We start from the raw sequence: 8,159 nt of genomic DNA, 5'->3' as shown, positions 1-8,159 counted from the left end.
TCTGACGTCACTAACTGCAAAGAGGTAAATGGGAGACCTTAGATTGACAAAACCAAAGCACCACACAATATGACGTCACTAAATGTGATAGTAAGTTGAGCAGTGTTTGCAACTGATTTGGTGTCAACTTATTAATTTTATACTAGAATAACAGACCGGTAAAGAAACTATGTTAAAAAATGATTATCTATTAATGAAATAATATACTTAAAGAGATATTTGTATGAAAACAGTATCTCCACACGCGAAATTTGATGATGTACCCCGCGAAAGATTTGCTTCCACCAAAAATTTGGAGATCCGCAATATATAATTGACAAAAATTAATGATAGACCTACATGATATTAGTATGTGACAGGCCCGTATCCAGGGGGGCGGGCCCCCTCTAATTTTTTACTGGCCCTCTAAAATTTTCACGGTAGGCTTGCAAGTGAACTATAATATGATGATTAACGATCGGGACCCTCAAACTTCTATCGGACTCCCCCTACATTTTTGGGCTGGCTACCGGCTTGGTATTTGATAAGAGACAGGACCGTAACTTGAGAAGGGAGGGGGCAACTGCTTCCCCAGGGAAGCTCCCCACCGTTCGAAGGGGCCCATTTTAAAACAAAATTTTCTTACTCCATATACGATATGAACGTGAAATTATAAACGAAGCATCGAACAGATCCACTATATTATATAAACAAAACAATACACAAAAGGTAAATAAAATAAAAATGAGTCGTGGGCCCATTTCAGTAATAAAGAAGTCTACTATCAGGGGCCCTAGGAATAATGTTTATTCGTATGGTTTTGATATTTGTCAATATTGTCCCCTTAATTCATTTCTCATGTATGGAACGGGCCCATAGGTCTAACTAACGACCCGCAGAACTTGCCGTGCGGAGGGCCTACAGGCTCCGGGGGGCCCATAAAAAGTAAGAGAAAGATGGACATAGGAAGCCCAAGAATTAGAAATACAACTTTTTCTAGGAGCACCAAATAGGCTACGCTTATTAATGCTTATCCCCCTCCCAAGAAAAAAAATCTAAGTTACGGCGCTGGATAAGTGGATGCAGGTATAGAATACATAAACACAAAAACTGTAATTTTATGATTAAAATGAATGACTGCGTGTGAAAAAGGACTGTACTACTAATTTTTAAAAATTGTATAACTTTTACTGCATGTAGAAAACGATGGTGCTGTCCTATTTTATGAGTTTGAATTTGCAAAATTTACGAAAAAAGTATGTAATATATTTCTCGGGTTCTCTAGGATTACGGGGGACCAAAACTTAGTAAAAAACAGAATGTTTATGTTCGGAAAGATAATTGATATTGATATGTGAGTAATTTGTGAATTGAGTAGACTGGAAATGCCGTGTGCGGAATGGAAAATTTTGCAATTACTATTTGCTATTAATTATAATGGACGAATACAACGTGCATTGCGGCGCTCTAACCCGACTTCGCTTGCTAGCGCTCGCTCGTCAATACTGATTTATTTATTTATTGATACAAATCATGGCCATTACCGGCATCTATGGCCTTGATTGGAGGGATGACACCTTCGGCGAGCACACAATCACGGTACAGGGAGGGATATAAGGAACGGATAAGGAAATTAGTGGCCTGGGGCTTGTAAATTAGGGGGCGCGGTAATTTTGGCACCAAGAAACGAAGCAAACGGAAATTTTGGCACCATTTATAATTGAAGTACAGAAAATTGAGAAAATACTCTGAATGTACGGTAATAGATATTTAAATTCACATGTTATTAACTAGGACTGTTCCAGCGCGACGAATCAAACCAGTAACGAATGTACAGTCAGCGACAAAATTTCTTTCTCTTCTGTAAAATTTATTTGCCTATAACTTTGGAATTGATGAACTGATTTGAGAAGTTTTCTCTAATTTATGGAAAACTGTATCTTCTTTGAGTTGCTGAAGACTGCATTATGTTCACTGCACTGGGTTTGTATTTTGCTTTCAAGTGCAAACAGTAACAGCTGATTCGAACCATGGAAATTGAAGTACAGAGAAAAAAATAGAAAATACTCTGGATATAATAGATATTTACGTTCACATGTTAATGACTAGAACTGTATCAACACGAATAATGAAGGGGCCGCGGTGGCTCAGTGGTAGAGCGTTCACCTCTGGTGCTTGGGGTCCCGGGTTCGATCCCTGCCCCCGCCAAGTGAACTTTGTAGTGGACAAACACCGTGTGCGTGGGTTTTCTCGGGGCTCTCCCGTTTCCTCCCACTTTCTTCATTCCACCATTTCATTCATTACTCATGATCACCGTCTCCTTTAGCCTAACCGGCATAACCGTGGGACGTAAAACTTAAAGATTTCATTTCATTTTACGAATAATGAAACCAGCGACGAATTTACAAACACCAGTTAGGTATTCAAAGCAAGTCAAAATGGAAAATATATTGAACTCAAGAAAACTTAAATACACACTTACGCAAGAAAAATTAACAAATCAATAAATGAATTTCAATAACACATGATTTGCAATAATATAAAATTTTACAGAAGAGAAAGAAATTTTGTCGCTGACTGTACATTCGTCACTGGTTTGGTTCGTTGCGCTGGAGCAGTTCAGGACTAGCTTAGGAGAGTAATGCTCCCGGAAGTAGCAACGGAAAACACAGTTCTGATTGGTTGGCGTTATCTATGTCTTGCCACGTTGCATTCAAATAGCTGAATTCAGTCAATTGTTGTTGTCGGTCCTCGTGGCAGAGTGGGCTATCGCTATATGCTAGTAACGAAAATCTCTTTTGGCGTGAGTTCAAACGCGGCCCGAGGAAAGATTTTTTAACATTTTTATAACACTTTTTAAATTAAAATAATACAAAAATAATACTCAAAAATGTGATTTACTTACTTTTGTGCTGATAAGTAGTAGTAGGAACGGGTTAGAACCCCGCAGGGCTCGTTTTGTTGCCCTTGTACTCCATGATATAAGGTTCGTTTTGTTCCTCTTGTACTAAATGATATAGATTTTGTGACCAACTTAAAACAACTGACTAGGATAGCGCGTAAAATAGGGCTATAGTAGCGCGCGAAAAAACGTACTTCCGGGAGTATTACTCTCCCGAGCGGGTCGTAGCAGTTCTAGTTAATAATATGTAAATTTAAATATCTATTACATTCAGAGTATTTTCTCACATTTTCTGCACTTCTATTATAAATGGTGCCAAAATTTCCGCTTGCTTCGTTTCTTCGTGTCAAAGTACCGTGTCAAAACTACTGGTGCCAAAATTTCCGCCTTTCGTAAATTAGATACCACCCGGTATTTACCTGGTGTGAATGAAGAAATCCCAGGGAAAACCTCATTTAGGATAGCTGGCCTGAAAAAGCTGTTACATCTTTTCGACCGACTGACCCTGCCAGAAATTGAGCCCAGGACCAAAGGCGAGAGCATTAGTGACTATTCACGCTCATCAATACTATCTGAAACTCTTTAGTTAGTGGTATGTTTAGCTTAAGGTAGATTAACCTCACAAATATTTAAGAAAACAATGATTTTCAACAAAAAAATGCTTTCTCCCCGTAATCCGACATATGGCTAGTTTTCAAAGCACATACTGAGAAAAAAATGTAGGTAGCGTACTTAAAAAGGTAGGTTACATGCGTAATTCCTGTAGTGTTTGGACTTAACGTACAGCAGACGCATAACTGAAGACGCGTGTTTTATAATACTTTCCGTATAAGTGTTCCATCTATACATAGTTTCCGTATTAAACAATATAGGCGGTCAGGGTCTCACATGCAAATGGACATATATATATATATATATATATATATATATATATAACATATAGCTGAAGAATGTAACATAGGTATATGCATGTGATATACGGAAAACTGTTACGTGTCAGACATCCTGCAATGGCATGATGTAACATCTAAGGACAGTGCGTATGTAGCATATGGATAACGTATGCTCCATACTGATTTCTGTAGTAAGCAAGAGGATTTCGTATATTTGTACAATGTACCGCTGTCCGAGAACGGATTTTTCTCAGTGTGCAGTTCATAAGAATGCAATTATGTGGGTGCTGAACCTGTAAGTTCAGTATTTCTTGATAAATTCATTAAATGTTGTGCATGTAATCCCACAACAGAACACAGATATAGGTGGGAATTCATGTCACTTAATGACCTTCCCATTTTAAGGCAGTAGTAAATGCGAAATTTGTCGATTAGTGATTCGACTACTTTGATTTTGCGAATAGTTGGTACTATGTGCAACGTTGTCCATTCGGCGTTTAGGTTATGGTCGACGTCGATAAGCTAATAAAACGAAATACTTCAAAAGTTGAACCAGTGGGTACATAAACGTAAACCTCGTGTAGCTTAGGTACAGGCTGCATAATTACTTTATTACATCAGTGTTAATGTGCATTCTTAAATTGGGATAGTGTAGTTTCCGCAGTTCAAATCAAGAATACGTGGACAAATTCATATTACTTTGAAACTCACATATCTTGATGAAAATAGTGGCATCACGCCTTCTAGACTCTACATGTGTTGACGTGTGCCAGTAATCCACCAGGAACAGGTAGGTCTAAAATTTAGGAGCGCTACGAGAGGTACTCGTAATTGTTCAAAAAATGCATTTATATGTGCACACTTAGTAGTAGTAACAGTAGTAATGAAAGTATAGTGGTAGTAAGGCAGTAGTAGTAGGGTAGTAGTTTAGTAGTAGCCAGGCCGAAACCAGAGGGACTAGGGGGGCCAGGCCCCGCTAAACGTTTTGTGGCCCCTCTAGACTTCAATATAAAATTTTATTATTAATACAAAGGACACAATTTAGATATTTACAAGATATTTTTTAAGGACTTGGCCCCCTTAACATATTCACGGCCCCCTAAACCTTTGTAGCTGGTTTCGGGCCTAATAGTATAGTAATAGGCTAGTAGCAGTAGTAGTAGTATAGTAAGGCAGCAGTGGTAGTAGTTGAGTAGTAGTAGTAATAATAATATACTATTAGTAGTAGAAGAGTAACAGTAGTTCGGGTTAGGTTACGGTAGGTTCAGGCAGCGAAATAGTCATATGTCAACTCCCTTGTGTATTAGTTTGCAGCCCCGCATTAATGCCCCTTATGGAGAGTTTCATAGAAATGAAAGCAACATCTTATTGCTTGTTCATAGATGACTTACATGTTATGCGCCTTAATTCCTCAAACATTTGTCTTTTGTTCCGAATTAACTGTAAACTGTAATTTAAAAAATGTCCACATATTCTTAATCCCGTCTCTGCCACTCCAAAACACTTACTAAACCTACAAGAGTTCATTTGGTGCTAGAAGAAATTGATATATCATGAATGTCAGTACACTTACAAAATAGAATATAACTGAGGAAACCTGAAATTTCAATCTTGATACATGTATTAGTGCGCAGCACGAAATGAAATTAAAAAAAAATCCCGGCGTTCTTCCCGCCTTTGATAGGACAAGCTGCAATTATTTACGCATTATTCAGTGCATTGTTTGTGTATAATCTTGTTCGTTTGCTGAATGTAAAACGCAACTCACACAACGGCTGTAACAATATAATGACTTTCTTATTGTCCACCAGTACACGAAGAAATTCCAGGTATGTCAAATTATAATCCACCTTGGCATATTATCTCAACCGTAACGCTGTGAACAGAACTGCCTTGCTTATGGATACACTGCGCATGAAGTGCTCCAGGTTAGTGACGTCATGTGCTGTTGCTCTGGTTATGTCAACCTAAGAACTCCAGAGGTAAATCCATCTTCCATTCTGAAGCTTATTGAATAAATTATATGTATAACAGAGTGGTTTCCAGTTATGAATATTTGGGCCTAGTAGTTGCATGCATGTAATTCATTATTTACAGATTCAGGAAAATGTGGTTATTTATTAGGTTATCTATCATTCCACCAAAAAAAAAAGTTATGGCGGATGCCATAGCGATTCCCTCGCGGGGGGAGGGGCCATGAAACGTAGTTAGGCCACTGCTTCAGTTGCTGCTGCTTAGAGCAGATGTTCCTAACTTGAAATCTTGGCTGCAGCGAACTACATATAAGTGGATTTCTCACGAGGTATTGGATGAATTGTTTCTTTATTATCGAGCATTGTACACCAAAATATTATGGAATCTGTTGAGGTGGCACGATATTTTTCTCTCGTTGTAGATGAGACTTCCGACATATCAATGAAGGAATAAATATCCATATGCTTCAGATTTGTCGATAAAAATCTACAAGTTGAAGAAGTATTTATAGGCTTCTATGAAGTAGCTTCAACAAGTACTAGAACATTTTTTGAAGTCATTCAGGATGTCATAAGATGTTTATCTCTCGACATAATATACTGTCGTGGTCAATGTTATGATGGTGCGAGTAATGTCAGTGAACATTTAACAGGGTCACTTGGAGCCGAGAGCTATATTTGTTCATTTTTCGGCACATAATTTGAATTTGGTATTGCAAGATGCGATATAAGGTATAAGTTATGTATGAGACTTTCAGGTGATTCTTTGTTAATTAATACGAGGGTCACTACGAAAGTTTTGAGATACGCATTGTTGTGGCACAGTATTTGAATTCCAACAATTGCGTTCGGTAGTGGTATCCAGAGAGAAGAAGCGAAGCAAGTTTCAACTCGCCTCAATTATCAGCGTGGCCGTATCGCCTTCACTTGTTTGTTGATGTGAGCAGTATTCGGCTGTCTAGAATGGAGCTCGAAAGGGAACATTTTCAGGCAATTAATCTTTACGATTTCAAAAGTGTTTTGAGCGAGACACAAAGCCTTGATCGTTTGCAGGGGGCATTTGGGGACATTGCTCCTTCCCGTGCTACAATTTTTCGGTGGTTTGGTGAATTCAGAAGAGGCCGGACATCGCTTAAAGATGAAGAGAGAGCTGGACGTCCGGCAACAGCTGTGTCAGATGAAAACATTGCCGCTGTGGAACAAATGATTCGAGAAAATCCTCGAACAACTTTCAAGGACATTGAATCTACAGTGAACATTGGATCGCCAGCAGTAACAAAAATTCTTCATGATCATCTTCGGCTCAGGAAGGTTTCATCTCGTTGGGTTCCTCACACTTTGACTGAACAGCAGAAGCGCATGCGTGTGGAATGGTGTGTAGAAATGCTTGCAAGATTTGATGGAGGCAATTCTCGATGCGTCTCTGACATTGTTACTGGTGATGAGACTTGGACCTATCAATTTGACCCTGAAAATGAACGCCAGTCTACAGTTTGGATCTTTCCAGACGAATATCCACCCACGAAAGTGAAGCAACCGCGAAGTGTGGGGAAGAAGATGGTTGCAACTTTCTTCTCCAAATCTGAATATGTTGCAACTGTTCTACTTGAAGAACAAAGGACTGTTACTACTCAGTGGTACACCACTGTTTGCCTAACAAAAGTGTTCCAGAAGCTTCGGGAACGGCGTCCAAGAACTGGATTGCGTGGGATCCTGCTCCATCATGCCAACGCGTCCGCACACACGGCCATCATCACAATTCAGGTTTTAGAATCTACGGAGGTCAAACTTATGACTCATCCGCCGTCTAGCCCTTACCTGGCCATGTGTGATTTTTTTCTGTTCTCCAGGATCAAAGATCGCATGCGTGGGAAGAGATTTTGCAGCCCTGAAGAAGCTGTAGTGGTTTACGAGAATGAACTTTCAACACTTGAAGAGAAAGACTAGCAACACTGCTTCCAAAAGTGGTTTTCGAGGATGCAGAAGTGTGTACAGTATAATGGTGAATACTTTGAGAAAATGTAAGTGTTAAATTGATTTTAAGTATGTAAGTTATTTCATATCTCAAAACTTTCGTAGAGACCCTCGTATATTATTTGTAAGAAGTTCGCCAAAGAGATTAGCAGTGTTTCAATCGCTATAAGAAGACAACAAAGTCGAAGTTGGTACTGCAAATAACAATCCTAGAGTGGCTTTGTGACCATTCTGCCCCACAAGGTAGTGTGTGAGGGGTAAAATCACTGAAATCGTTGGAAAGTAATTATGACGTTTCCTTGAAATTTTTGAAAGATCCGCCAGAAAAGAAAAGTTGAAATCGATGGGAAGGGTGGTGGATATTTTTTAAACCTACATCAATTGAGATTTCTTATTTTGTTCAAAATGTTAATTTCAGTTTTCGACAGGATTGAACAA

Source organism: Thermobia domestica, chromosome 1 (assembly GCF_964235325.1).
Source record: "Thermobia domestica chromosome 1, izTheDome1.hap1.1, whole genome shotgun sequence".
NCBI lineage: Eukaryota > Metazoa > Arthropoda > Insecta > Zygentoma > Lepismatidae > Thermobia > Thermobia domestica.
The sequence above is the reverse complement of the archived record's forward strand: the minus strand, read 5'-3'. Positions refer to the sequence as shown.